The sequence below is a fragment of the Petromyzon marinus genome, chromosome 9 (assembly GCF_048934315.1).
Source record: "Petromyzon marinus isolate PM22_M1 ecotype Great Lakes invasive population chromosome 9, UKy_Petmar_22M1.pri1.0, whole genome shotgun sequence".
NCBI lineage: Eukaryota > Metazoa > Chordata > Hyperoartia > Petromyzontiformes > Petromyzontidae > Petromyzon > Petromyzon marinus.
Window position 1 is genome coordinate 13,995,110 of NC_133675.1, and position 15,194 is coordinate 14,010,303.

A 15,194-nucleotide genomic window follows, 5' to 3' on the forward strand; every position below is an offset into this window, starting at 1 on the left:
CCTCCCATTGTATTGTTGTTCTCATTTCAACAACTCTCTCTTTTCTCAGTCACCAGATTTTTGACCCCGTCATGCCATGTGAGGTATTGTGCGTCAACTGGTAATCGTCAGAGCTGGGCAAAGTAACAAAAAACTGCACGTGATTAAACAACAAGTGGCTGCCATGAGTTGAAATCGGGGCCACGGTTGATGCCATCTTGGTACTCTGAGACAAGCAATCAACCCTCAGAGGCACCACGTTGCCTCAAATGTGTTTGCTATTGTATCCCTGTAATTATATTAAAAATTTGCAATTCAGGGGGCATCAAAGGTCTCGGCATATGCTGAGTATTACTCTTCGGGGCACAAGTACACGAGCTGCGAGGTGGGAATCGAACAATTGCCGCGGGAGGAAAAAAAATTACAGTGTGTAAGAGTACATTTTCACAGATTGACACGTTTGTGGCCTCTGTAAATGTTCAGCGTTAAACTCAGATGGCGTTGGGCTCGCGAGTGAGTGAGACAAAATGGAAGTCATGAGGTGCCTATACGCAGCTGTTTTTACAATGAAAGCTTTATTGTTGTTGAACGGGGAAGCTGCCTGGGTGGCCTAGCTGCATGGGCTCTAATCCGGGGCTGGTGAGCACCAGCACTGTGTGATGCCGGTGCTGTGATGCAACTTGAATCGCTACCTATGAGATCTTCACTCAAAACTGCTCTAGAGGAGTTGTACACCCCTAGCTGCCACTGCTATTCAGTGGCCTAAAATAAAATAAAATGTTTCGCTCCGGATGATCGCTGCAAAGTATTATCTGTATTTTGATTGAGTGTGCTGATCTTAAAGGTGCATTGAAAAATGTGATACTACGACTGATGCTCCTGTTGTTTGTGGAGTGACTCATGCAGCCAGCTGTGGCTCTAGGGTTTGGTGTTACATGTTATTTATGTAGTTTATTGTTAAAAATTCGGTCACAGTTCCTATGATCACTGTTACATTGCATTTATTGCTTTATTTTGGTGATTTCTAAAAGTTTTTTGGTTTGGCCATGTTTTTGTTTATTGTAGTACGGAGTTAGACTGATGGCCTTATCTAAGTTTTCTTGTTGTTGTTGTTTGACTTGCATCCCACTGGGATTTTTGCACACAGCGCTGGTGTACGGTGCTATTTCAGGAATATGTTGATGTTTTTTCCTGGATTTTCTGTTTGCACATGCACAACGTCACTTTAAGATGTTTTCTTGTTCATGTTTTTGTTTTTTTGTTTGTTGCGGTTGCACCCGATTCAAGAGCCGAATGGCTCACAGGGCTATACCAAAATAAATTAAAAACTATGAAAACTATGAAACTATGATCAGAAGCACAGGGAGTTGGGATTTTGTAAGAGCCTAAATGCGCTCGTGGCTGCATGGGTGCCCAATGTTTACATTGAAATATATAGCTGGAGGCGCTTAGTTACAGTGCTAAAGACAGTGATTAAACAAAAGAATAAATAAAAAAATGACTACACGTACACATTATGGGATGGGGTGGTTTTATAAACTTCCGTTTGTGAAAGTTCTATCGTCTGCATTCTTTTTTTTGTTTCATAATAGCCCGTTCATTATGTTACTTTAACCGTGCGTAGAGATGTGTTTGACCCTTTGTCTTCTGCCGAACAATGGTATAATTTGTTGCCATTCGACAGTTTGACTTATATTTCAAAACTGATAATTTTTTTACCGCGAGCAAGTTCAGCGTGAGGGGACCTTTTGCAATAATTCACAACCCGCACGTGAGCAGAAAACGAAACGACGCAGCTCTCTGATGTATTTCTTTCGAGGTGTTTTGCGCATTGTTCCGAATGATGTCTGATATTTAATTCTACGTGCCGGGAGTTTCTTTAGAAACTAAATTCATTTCCACATTCTGGGAGCTTCTTCAAAATTCGGTTGTTTTAGGAATCACCTTTTTTGAAGGAGCCCCCAGCACGTGGAGAAAAACGTCGGACATCCCACGGAGCGGCACGCTGTCGTACAGCCCGGAAAATAAGCAAAAAAAAAACCCGCCGGAGCGCAGGAGTAAAAAAAAATGGAACGAGTCGAGGCAATGTCACACAATGACCTACTTATGCGAAAGATATTTGCGGGGCTAGTAAAATCACCCTGGCAGCAGGACAGTGGGTCTGATAGTGTTCTGCTGCGCTACTTTGGAGGACGTTCGATTTTATTCACAGTGACCGAGCAATCTGCTGCCTTGGTGACGGCCGTGCCATCCTTTTTTGGCCGTCCAGCCACCCACAGAGGCACGGTTTCTGCAAATATGTCGCGACTATTTGCATGATCGTTATCTCTCGCAAAGGCTCTCTCTTCAGTTTCTCTTTTCACCAAATCACTTGGACGATCAACCGTGCAGTCCCAGGTATACGGATTATTACGTAACGTGACTACGGTCAGCCTTCGCATTGGTTGTAAAAGCGGGGCTAGGTGGAATAGATGTGGTGAGTGACAGTAACGGAAACGGGTTATTGTTGTTGTTGTTGTGTGTGCGCGTGAGAAACAAACGAACTGCGGCTGCTGGAACCGTGTGCTCGATATTTGCGCTTTCGCTAGAGGCAGGTGATGTTTTGCAAAATCAACAGAAACATGCAGGCAATTTTTCAAACACGCATACTGTATTCCTCTGCGTGAAGTTTAAACGTGGAAGTGGCTCTGATAAAGAAATACAAATAGGTTATCTTTTCAGCTGATGTAGGCCTTCCGAGTTATGGCGGTGGGAAGTGTGAAAATCTGTAAACCCTGCGCAATTCATCAACGATGAATTCCTGATACCTTCCCTGACGTCCGGTGCCTCAATTACAGCAATGAAATTGGGTATCTCCAGGGATAAGAGCTCCAACATCTGTCAATCCCTAACGCTCCACCAACAACGACAAAGCGTTCATTCAAATGTAAAATTGCAGGACACAGGAGGAGTGGTATAATGATAGCAGGGCACTTGTATTGAGCAGTGGATCGGGTATTCTTAAGTGATTAAGGCACAGCTAACAGACGAGTGCCAATTCATAAAACATCCCGATTTTATGAACATGACAAAAAAGTAGGTTCGTACAGACATCCTACCAAGGAGTGTTTGTATTATTATTATTATTATGTTATAATTATCATTCGTGGATGTCACCGCAGCACTTTGCATTACACTTTCCGAATTTGCTTTCTAATATTGGCAGTACTGTATGATTATTTTCACAAAAATGTCACCAAATCAGAGAAAATTAATTATCATAAATTGTTAATGCAGGTCAAATTAAGTGGCACATTGCTTGTGTGTTTGTCTTTTAATTGAGCCACATCTATTGATGCGATGTTAAAAGTTTGGGCGTTGTAATTGAAAAACGTTCCTGTCCAGTTGGCTTAATAGAGTCTGCCCTCGTAGTTGATTTAGTATAAATAAACTCCATCTTACCTGGTTAGTAAATAGATTTCTGGGTCGGATCGCGTGAGTAAAATGCCAATGTGTGTTTCGTACACACCCCACCTCCCACTGACACAGCCAAATAAAGAAAGTTGTCACGTGAACAAACGCACAAAACCATCTTTCCTGATAATAGATCATTCTCACTTTGTTCCTTCCCAAGTGCCCTCTCCTCCTTGAATTTGTTTTTCAGGACATACCATTTCTTATTTTTTTCATAATTACGTTATCCTTATTTTCCTAGCACGTTATCCTTCCTAATAACAGCTCCGCGTGTACTTTACGGTAATTGTTGATACAGTGCATCTTTTTTAAAGTATAATTACGAGGATTATTTGCGAATCTTTTTTTAAAGATGTAACATTTTCCTGCCTGTTAAGTATTTTATAAACTGTTCGGCATTTTGTTTTTCATAAATCTATTTGGCACAGCACATGTTTATCGTCGGCCCATGTGTACGGGGCACAAGGGGCATGCGATCAAAACCCAGGGTTGTCATCGGCAATTTCAGGCAAATTTCCTGCTCATGTCATAAAAAAATCAAACTTGCTTTGGTCTATAAGAGTGGCATGAAAACTGGTCTCTCTCTCTCTCTCTGAACTGATTTTCAAGCAACTGATTCTGAAAGAAGAGCCCACGTTCCGTCAGATTAAGTCTGAAGTCAATAAGCCTCACCGTCCGGCGTTACGGTTGGGTGGCCTTGCTCTGTTTACTAATGCAGCCATAATGTTCCCTCTTTACTATTTTCCTTCTGGCCAATTTCTTTGCAAACTTTCCAGCAGATTGTCAATTATGGCCTATGTTTATTGATATTGAAGACTGCATTATTGCAGTATGTTATATGGCTTCCTATTTTATAAACTGAAATTTGTATTTTCTCTCTATCCGGTGCATGATTTGGATAATTTTTAAAGGTCAGTGAATGATTACAGTAAATGTATTGATACAGAGTCATTATTGAAAATGATCTGCATTGCGCATATATTGTACGGTCATGATAATACAATAATTATAATGTTCAGCCCTGTGTCAATCTGCTGCTGAATGAAGACATCCCCATGACAAATCGGTGATGGTGACCATACTTCACCAGGGGCGTCAGTGTCAGCCGGTGATGGTGGGGCACAGGACCGGTTGGTTTAGATGTCCACTGGTTTAGACATCACTGGTGAATGATGCCAGCCATGGCAGAGAATCAAACTCAGGTTCTCGTTGATTCGTAGCACAGTGTGCTAACATTGCAAGCGCCACTCCCCATCGTTGTCTTATAATTTAACGTGACCAATTCCATGCTTTTGTTGCTCAAATATCCGGAAGAGAATTGTTTCATTCTATTAAAGAGTCATTACTCTTAAGTGAAAATGCCGATGGCAGCAATGAATCAAATTTTTCTGTTTATTTTAACAGATCGATACAGTTTTGTGGGATGAACTGAGATTTCAAAAGAAAAGGGTACAGCTAAAATATGGTATGTTTGTGGTTGTGTTTGATGAAGCCGAACACAATTCAGTCGTGCTCTGTGTAGGCTTACATATGACACACGGCCGATGCGCTGCAAAGCTGCTTGGATGCGATATTAAAGAAAACCTGATAGTAGGCAGAGGGGAATGACATTGGGTTAATCTGATGCAGACCAATGCAGAGAATGTCACTTCACCGCAATGCTTTCTGTGCAAAAAATTAAAACGAGTGCCATTTGCAGGCTCACCCAGTCCCAGCGCCTCCGTCACCGGGGTCTGAGTCCAGCGAGTGTACTCACTGCTTGCCCGAGGCGTAGTCCAACTGAAAGGGGGTAAACAATTCGAGTTGGTTACTTGTCATTCACATCACACGTCTAGGGGGCTAATTTTTTTTTCTGTAGTAATACACGTACAGTCACGCATTGTCTGGCACACAAAGCCTGCGCCCTAGATAGTCTATCAAACAACGTCTTGGGTAACTATTAGAACAGCTTTACGCTTTTAACGTTCGTTAGAAAAATTGAATCTCGCTTATTTTGTACACGGAATTATCTTACTTAATTAGTAAACAAATCTGCCATTGTCACACGTGTTTTTAAAAATTAGATTGGAAATGAGGTTGGCTGAAGTAGACGATAAAAAAGCCCCAACGACTAATAACAACCGCGCTTATCGCAGCTTAATTTTCTTCGGATAAATGAAAAAACGTTCCACCATGCAAACAACTGCAACTACTCCACAGCTCTCTCACCCAATTTTTCTGTAACGTCATTAATCTGGAGGGTCGTTTTGTTGTTGTTGTTGCAGTGTCGGCGGCGTCTGACGGAAATACAGGCAGCAGGTTCCAGCACAGTCAACAAGACAACAGGCCCGTTAGACGAACAATGGCTCGTAGCTCTCGGTGCTTTCTGCGGCTGATTTCTCTCCCTCCTCACCTCGCCACCGTTGCCACCCTTTTCCGGACGTTCCCGAAGCCCGACGACGGCCCAGCACTCCCTCCACCTTGCCCTCCACTTCAATCCTGTTTGTCTCTCTCACTACCACCACCACCCCGACCCCAACTACCCTAACACCCACTCGCCGTTGTCACTCTCTGGCTGACGTATTTTGTCATGTATATTCATGCGAGAAGCGTGCATCATGCCATCGCTGTGGCATCACGGAAATAACAAACAGAAAAATCACGGACGTTTTTTGTTTGTAATCTCGGCCCTCACGAGAGCTGTCGTGGTGAATTTTAAAGAGCGCGGAAATTTTTGGGCAGGGGGCGGGGGGCGCGTGAATACGCGGTGTGCAATGTACGGAAACAACGTTCACGAATGAATAAAAGTCCATCCTCTTATCTGTGGGCGTGTTACCCATTACTACCCGTATCTGCGGTAACAAGGGGGTCGGCCAAATCTCCTGTTATCCTCGCCCCTACTCTTCCTAATCATTTACCATCATCCCTGAGGTTCAACGTCGTGCATTGCGGAATGGCGGGACTAACATCTCGATCAAATCCTACTTTCCATAACTGGTGCACCGTTCTCATTTACTTATCCGCTAACGTTCCTCGGATAAAGTAGTGTCCACGCAAACTTTCGCTTCATTAGCGTGTGAGTGGACGTGTGAGTGGACGTGTGAGTAGCCACAGCTTCCTTCAGATGTCGAAGACTCATCCAAGTCAAGGTCGCTATGCGGCGGTGCGTGTTTGCGGATAAGAGGAGTCATTTTTGTTCTTTGGGGCTTTCGGTAAAGTCACGTACAGTGAGGGAAATAAGTATTTGATCCCCTGCTGATTTTGTACGTTTGCCCACTGACAAAGAAACGATCAGTCTATAATTTTAATGGTAGGTTTATTTGAACAGTGAGAGACAGAATAACAACAACAAAATCCAGAAAAACGCATGTCAAAAATGTTATAAATTGATTTGCATTTTAATGAGGGAAATAAGTATTTGACCCCTCTGCAAAACATGACTTAGTACTTGGTAGCAAAACCCTTGTTGGCAATCACAGAGGTCAGACGTTTCTTGTAGTTGGCCACCAGGTTTGCACACATCTCAGGAGGGATTTTGTCCCACTCCTCTTTGCAGATCTTCTCCAAGTCATTAAGGTTTCGAGGCTGACGTTTGGCAACTCAAACCTTCAGCCCCCTCCACAGATTTTCTATGGGATTAAGGTCTGGAGACTGGATAGGCCACTCCAGGACCTTAATGTGCTTCTTCTTGAGCCACTCCTTTGTTGCCTTGGCCGTGTGTTTTGGGTCATTGTCATGCTGGAATACCCATCCACGACCCATTTTCAATGCCCTGGCTGAGGGAAGGAGGTTCTCACCCAAGATTTGACGGTACATGGCCCCGTCCATCGTCCCTTTGATGCGGTGAAGTTGTCCTGTCCCCTTAGCAGAAAACACCCCCAAAGCATAATGTTTCCACCTCCATGTTTGACGGTGGGGATGGTGTTCTTGGGGTCATAGGCAGCATTCCTCTTCCTCCAAACACGGCGAGTTGAGTTGATGCCAAAGAGTTCCATTTTGGTCTCATCTGACCACAACACTTTCACCCAGTTGTCCTCTGAATCATTCAGATGTTCATTGGCAAACTTCAGACGGGCATGTATATGTGCTTTCTTGAGCAGGGGGACCTTGCAGGCGCTGGAGGATTTCAGTCCTTCACGGCGTAGTGTGTTACCAATTGTTTTCTTGGTGACTATGATCCCAGCTGCCTTGAGATCATTGACAAGATCCTCCCGTGTAGTTCTGGGCTGATTCTTCAGCATTCTCATGATCATTGCAACTCCACGAGGTGAGATCTTTCATGGAGCCCCAGGCCGAGGGAGATTGACAGTTCTTTTGTGTTTCTTCCATTTGCGAATAATCGCACCAACGTTTGTCACCTTCTCACCAAGCTGATTGGCAATGGTCTTGTAGCCCATTCCAGCCTTGTGTAGGTCTACAATCTTGTCCCTGACATCTTTGGAGAGCTCTTTGGTCTTGGCCATGGTGGAGAGTTTGGAATCTGATTGATTGATTGCTTCTGTGGACAGGTGTCTTTTATACAGGTAACAAGCTGAGATTAGGAGCACTCTCTTTGAGTGTGTTCCAAATCTCAGCTCGTTACCTGTATAAAAGACACCTGGGAGCCAGAAATCTTTCTGATTGAGAGGGGGTCAAATACTTATTTCCCTCATTAAAATGAAAATCAATTTATAACATTTTTGACATGCGTTTTTCTGGATTTTGTTGTTGTTATTCTGTCTCTCACTGTTCAAATAAACCTACCATTAAAATTATAGACTGATCATTTCTTTGTCAGTGGGCAAACGTACAAAATCAGCAGGGGATCAAATACTTTGTTCCCTCACTGTACGTGACTTTACCGAAAGACCCAAATAATATGAATTCCTGCAGTCACGAAAGCTTTAAGTCAAGGAGTCATTTTGCAGCTAACTCTGTCGATTAAAGGATTGTTCACCTCCACACTCGCCCCACATCACCACAGATAAGTGGAGTTCTATCATTCATGCAAAGTAATTGTGTAATTCGTGAAATTATATACGTGAAATGATGGCAAGATGAATGTGCAATTATTGAAATACATCATTTAATACACGTATACAATAATTTATCATTTAATGAGTCATCGTAAATGTGCACACGATATGAGTGTGCAATCGTGTGCAATGAAGTACTGTCGATTAAAACGTATTTTTTTCCACCTACACATAGCAGTGTTGAACAGGCTAAAGATATACGACACTGAAGGTACTGGCGGGGATTGGGAAGGGAGGGAGGGATGGGGTGATGTTTGGAGTGTGCAGGAACGAGTGAAGGCTAACAGAGGTGAGAGGCAAATAATGGATTGGGGCAGAGAGGGACAGGAGTCATTGGGAGAGAGGGGTAAGAGATGGGAAAAGAGACAGAGGACTTAATGGGGTGAGAGTTAAGAAGGGGTCGGAGGACAGGGGAAGGTTACCGTGCGGGAACGCCGAGCGAGTGAGTTAAAGAACAGTTTCCCCCTTTCAGCCATTGCGTCGAAAGGGACGGGGAAATAACTCCGGTTAGCGATCTTGTCGGAGGGGGTTGAGGAATCGCCCAACTGGAAGAGAGAAAAGCACCTCCCCACCCACCCCCCGGGGTAATGAGGGCCACTTCACGTGCCGCGACGTGGAAGGCGCGCCGTAATATCTGTGCAATGTAGCGTCACCGCCGCCTCTTGCTCCCCCTCCCCCATAATGGGCAAACAACGGGAGGAACATCGCCTTATTTTGTAAAACATTTTTTGTTACAATTGCACTGCCGTCCTTGGCTGCTTCACCGTGTACCGGACCACCCTCCCGCCACGGTACCACCCCTACCCCGCTCTGCGGGAACGCTTCCCGCATCACGGCTCCACTGTCTAGTCGCCCAGTGCCCTGATGAGGCTCTGCTCAGTGCGCGATGCTCTCTGCACGCTGGGGAGTCGCTGGTTGCTCTGATGTACGATACCGTAGGCTGGCTCGGAGGCGTCAACTACCTCGCCTGCTATGCAAGGAGGTCGTGGGTTCGATCTCGACCTTGATGCCTGCTGTGTATGTGGACTTTGCGTGTTCTCTCTGTCTCTCTCGCCGTGGTTGTGTGGATTTTTCTCCGGGTCCTCCGGTTTTTCCCCTCCACATTTATAATAAACATCACGTGTTTAGAGTATTTGGCTGCAATACATTTCCACATGATTAAGCCACTTTTTTCAGAAGCAACCTGTGGCCAGGTTGCTTCTGAAAAAAGAGCTATTTTGCTCAGTGGGCCCTACTTGGTAAAATAAAAAGTTTAGTTTAGATATATGGTGATTAACCCACAATTTCCTGGCTATAGCCGCGCGCGAGGTTAGAGACTGGTGCGTAAAATAAGTGGACGATCCTGGAAAAAAGCACGATGCATTTATGCATTCTACTGACACTTGTGTGTCTGCGCATCCATCTTCCTATAATGTCCAACTCTCTACACACAATACTGTAATGCGTGCATGTATATGGAACTTAAGAATGATGGGTATTTAGTTCTAGTCCACAGTAATTGATCAGAAATGTATCTAAATGACAGGCCATATATTAACTATATATACATTATCTTGTATGCTAGCAAGATGCCAGCAAAGATATGTTTAAATTTAGTTTATTGTCCTTCCCCCTGCACCTCCGATTAACACGGTTGGCTATGTACGGTGCGAAAGAAGTTCAACATACATACATTTAACACGTAGGTTTTCGCGACCAATATTATTAATAATAAAGGTTTTTTGGGGTTAGATCGCGTAAATATAAATGTGTCGTTAACCCACCACCAACACCGGACAAAGCCAATTAGTAAGGTTTGCCACGTAAACAAACTTGACAATTAGTTACTTCTTCAGCACGCCGGGCGTGTTGGAGAGTAAACCTACGAGATTTATAGTTTTGAGTACTTGCGATGTTTCGCCGGCGATAACAACAACAACAACAACCAGCTTCATCAGGCGACAGCCAGAATGGTGACGAAGTCTTCCTGTTTCCGGTCGTTAAATACATCCATGCATAACCGTGAATAGCACATTACTGTCGTTCCCGCCGTGCCTTCAGTACGCAGGATTGCCGGCGTTGCACACCGACTCGGCTCGTGCACCACCCCCGTGTCTCCATCCCCTGCACAGCAACATCGGTTTCCACGTCACTGACAGACTCCTTTAACGCGTACAAAGTGATGCTTTGGAGAGGGACCAAAGATACACTTTTTAGTCGCCATATTTAGGGCTTTGTTTGTGTTGTTGTAGATGGGATCTTCTTTGAGCTGTAGTACATCATCACGAGGCAGGCACTAGATATTTAAAATCCATCTTCCTATAATGTCCAACTCTCTTGAACACCTTGGGCTCACGCGAAAAAAACCGATGCTCTTTGGAACGATTACAATGGCTGTAATAATGTGGTTAATAGAACACCGAGCTCGTGATTTAAAATCATAATCAGGGCTCGACTTAACTCATTATAAAATGAGGAACATATGGTGAGCACTGATTGGTGGGAATGCATATGTGTGGTTTGTTGTTCCTACGGAGCCTGATCTGCACGAAAGAAGAATAATTATTTTCACAACTGCATTCCAACCAACAACGTGGATGAGCATTGCGCAATGCATATTCGAATGTAAAAATAGACTTGTCTTTCAAGTAATGCACACGTTAGCCAGCTATGTTGCCCTATTTTAATCCTAACGGTCGTATCCCGAGAAGAAGCCTGGGTTGCCGGTTTTGTTTGATAGATGTCATCAGATGCTTGCTAATTAGATTAATTAGGGCTAATGTAGTTAAAGGGCACCCAGGTAGAACAGAGTGAGAGCACGGCGGCTCGACGTGCAGCAGCAACACAGACATGAGCGCTCATGTGTGCGATGTACGCCAAATTAGCTCGTGCGTCGCAGGCTCTTTCTGTGTATATTTGCATAGCATCGCACTCCAACGCCAGCAAAGTCGCATTCAATTAGGCATAAATGGTGTGTCTGTTTTACATTGTCAATATTTGACAAAATTACGCCAAGACAATAATACAGCAGCTGTGGAGTTGCGCAATGTATGCATGCGTAGGTTCCGCATTAATAAAAAAAATGAAGCGTCTGCATATGAACAGGAATGTGTTCCGTAAGTGTGCTTTTTGCAAAAGTTATCTCATCACATTCCGAGACGTCATTAACCACACGTGCACGTTGCTCTGCCAACCTGTCCTGCTTTTCCCCGTGACATACTCTCTGTGAGGTAGCTGCCGTCTTGGGAAATGTATTACGTTTTCCCGGGACATTAATAAGAGTCACGGTTTTTCGTCAGCTGGGTAATATACTGCTCACGATGCATTGAAATGTCTCTCTCTCTCCTATTCTGCCATTGTTAGAGAGCCTTTCCAGGATGCAGCAACCCTAACGCACAAGCAACATGATCACACCCAGTTTGTCGCCTTGATATACCTGGAGCAAGTTTTGTTAGCGAGCACCTCATATGAAGGCTGGAGTACAAATTGAGTTGAACAAGAATCAGAATCTTCACACTGTGGGAAGCCGATGAGTACTGAACATCTTTTTCACCGTACCTGGCACCCCCTTTGTCTCCCCACTAAGGGTTACAACCAGCGATCCGGAACTCATTTAAGGCTGAGTAGACCTAGGCGAGACCTAGCACCCGTTCAGATAATCGGTAATGTTCTATTAGCTTTGGCAAGGAGTTGAACCCGAGTCACGACCACAGTGACTTTGGCTTCCTTCTGCCCTTCATGAGTGCACGCTCACAGCACTCGCCCCAACAGTTTGTAAGGTTACAACAGGGGGCCTTTGTCCCACCAATACAAATATTCCCCGTGTAGCCTTAGCAGACTGTTAGGGCAAGTGCTGTTAGCGAAGGCTAGAACGGCACACGATGGGGTGGGTGGCCAGCACCACGCCCGGCCGCCTTTGTCTCCCTAGTGGTGATGTTTAACACATCGCACCAGGTACTCATTTGAGGCCGAGTCGACCTAGGGAATGAGGCTCAGGACCGGTTAGGATGATCGACACTGACGTTGGCCGTAAGCGGGAATCGAACTCGGGTCGCCAGGTTCGTAGCGCAGCGTAGCGCTAACCGCTACACCACCGCTCCCCACAACACCTACTGGCACACAACACTTGCGCACATCGAATTAACTTACAGGAGGCTCCCCTGATTCCCACCAAATCTCTGTTGTTTGCACAGGTCCACACGGTAATTAAAATTCAAAAGTAATTAAAAACAAACTGTACGTATTCACGGCTGTGTTGACATGCTTATCCGGACTGGAGCTTGTGTGCAATGCGGCGTGTGCATTAGGCCCTACACACCTCGATCCAGGGATGGTGATCTACATTCAAAGTGATTCGTGAAATGAAGGCCTCCTGCTAACGATGAGAATGCATGCTATAAACGATGCATACTCGTGTAAGCGTGCATCACTTTTATCATCGCTGTCTCAGCAATCCATATTGAGTGACTAAATAGCCTCAGTGCCAATGTGTACGTTACTTAACACTGAGGCGGTTTGCGAGGAACCGGAGCCACATTCGAGCAGCCGGCCAGCTCATTTCTTTAAAGAAGAGACCCCATGCCAATTGCCGCGTGCAATTTTCAGAAGACGCCTGCGTATTTGGCGTCAGAGGGGAAATTACTTCATTTTCAAATAGCGCACAAAAGCACTTTTCCCCAAGACTCAAGATTATTCGGTGACGTTGCATTGGCAGTGGTTCACGAACACATTGCAAAACCCCAGCACACTCTCGTCAACAACACATCCATTCACAGTGGAGTGTTGTTATGGGGAAAGTGTCATTCTCATCTCCGTTGACAGCCAGCCCTAAGCCAGTGGTGGATACTCCACGTTTTTGGAATGGTAGAGACGAGTCCACGAGTCCATCTAACGGACTGCCGCAAATGACTTCCTACAAAGTGGTCCTTATTTGTTAACATTTGATACATAATTACGCAAATCATCATCGTATTTTTTTTTAAACCGATCTCATTAAAATAACACACGCTCATTTCCACCTACACAAATAATACGACTTCAATTGCCATTTGTATGTATATGTGTTTTTTTATATTGTGGATGTCCAATACTGTAAATCACGACTGTGGGTAGTGGCTGAGAATATTGTGGCTAACACTGGCTGTCATGCCGATGCTGTTGCCTATAAACATTTTTATTTCAGAACGAGGAGATAACTCTGTCATGCCAGGGCAGCTAAAACTTGAAGCACACACCGTCAAAGATGCGCTTTGTCAACATCCAATTTCTCACCAAATGTTGCGTGGGCTCAAGAAATTCACTTTGATGGTCTTACACATTCTGTCGTGTGCATTCGGATGACTGTCTAAAGCAGAGCCAGCTCACAATATGAGTCAACTTCAAAGGAACATTCAAAGGCAGTATGCTGTTACCATATACTGTTTAGCCAGAGGTTATTAATATAAAGGACTCACCTGCACGTTAGAAATCACACGAACCTATGTGAGATTATAAATAGGTTGGGGTTGTGGACATGAGACGTATACAACATATGAATACGTGTTAAACAGAGGTATATGAAGGTTGCATATATAAGAACTCCACGTTTATAAAAGTGTAGTTATTTTTGTGATAAACTCTGTAATGGGATTCGTTTCGACCCTGCAATGCATAAAAATGTAATTAACACAACAAATTAACCTGCTCAAATATAATGTATAATGTATTTTTACGCGTGCAGTTATTCTGTCATACATTTAGGGATCAAGGCCTCACCATGCCATGCAGGTCACGGGTATTTTTTGACCAGACTTCTCCAGCTAGAGCTGACAAGATCAGCCGGATTTTATGTAATTTGGAGATAGACGTGACACAGTTGTACGGTGTATTAAGTCCAGGAACGATTGGGCCCTTGCTTCTGTGGAAACTAAACCCTGAAACTCTCTGCCAAAGGCCGTCAAAGGAGTCCAGTTTGGTGAAAACCTTCAAGTCCCATCTAAAATAATTCCTCTTTCCAGAAAGCATTTAATTATAGCCACCCCCCCCCCCCCAATTGCTGTTGATGTAAAGCAGCTTGAGATTGTATGATGGAAGGCACTATATAAGCTGTAATTATTATGATGATGCAGTAGATTCACGCTGACCTATTAACTTGGCGATTTGAGTTTAATTTTCGGCCACGGCTCGCATCAGCCACGAGTGATATCTGAACCCGGTCCAGACCCACACCCTGCACCTACCCACACTGGCCGGCATTGCAAAGTAAATTCGGCCTACTCAACCCCCATGACCGATACCACCATCGGGACGCATTCGCATTAATTCAGCGATGAATTTACAAAGGGCTGTAAATTATCGTAATTTATTTATCATTATTCACATGCATGTTGGAGAAAGATAAGACAACTAATTTACGAAAGTTAAATAGACCTTATTGTTTTTTAATGTATAATTTTGATGCAAGACGTGCTTTTTTCTTGCATTCCAATTGTTCCATGAAAAATATCTGCGACAATTTTTTTTTAAAGCGATCGCGCCTTGTATATTTGTGTTATCACTTGGTTTGAACAAACAAAAACCTAGCTAACAGTACACACACACAAGTACAGTAAATACATGCTTAGATAGCATACATAAATTAAATCAGGGGCTTTGACAAGTTAAAAAGCTTTCCGTGTTTTATCTCACTCGGCCTGTAGGCTGTAAGAGGCACAAGCTTCACAAGGCGACGGAAAGAAGCCCTTGGAACCTCATCACCAAACGGCACCACGTGTCTATTCATTCTAACCGATTTAAACCTTCTCCTCCCAG

General features: G+C 44.1%; 2 long non-coding RNA genes across 11 annotated transcripts in view; one reads left to right on the forward strand and one right to left on the reverse strand.

Moving 5' to 3' along the window:
• The window catches only part of LOC116940475 (uncharacterized), a 136,637-nt gene that overhangs the window by 18,040 nt on the left and 103,403 nt on the right, over nucleotides 1–15,194 (forward strand). The gene's annotated exons all lie outside the window — the stretch shown is intronic.
• LOC116940476 (uncharacterized) overlaps nucleotides 1–15,194 on the reverse strand; it is a 70,242-nt gene that overhangs the window by 15,267 nt on the left and 39,781 nt on the right. Inside the window, exons 1-3 of one of the 6 annotated variants that reach the window (XR_012941337.1) lie at nucleotides 5,825–5,947; nucleotides 5,641–5,708; nucleotides 5,138–5,211 (exon numbers count right to left, since the gene is read on the reverse strand). This is a non-coding gene — a long non-coding RNA (uncharacterized LOC116940476). Of the gene's footprint in view, nucleotides 1–4,960; nucleotides 5,212–5,640; nucleotides 5,797–5,824; nucleotides 5,948–15,194 lie in introns of those variants that run through there. The other 5 variants (XR_012941340.1, XR_012941339.1, XR_004402552.2 and 2 more) reach the window with 5 other exon arrangements.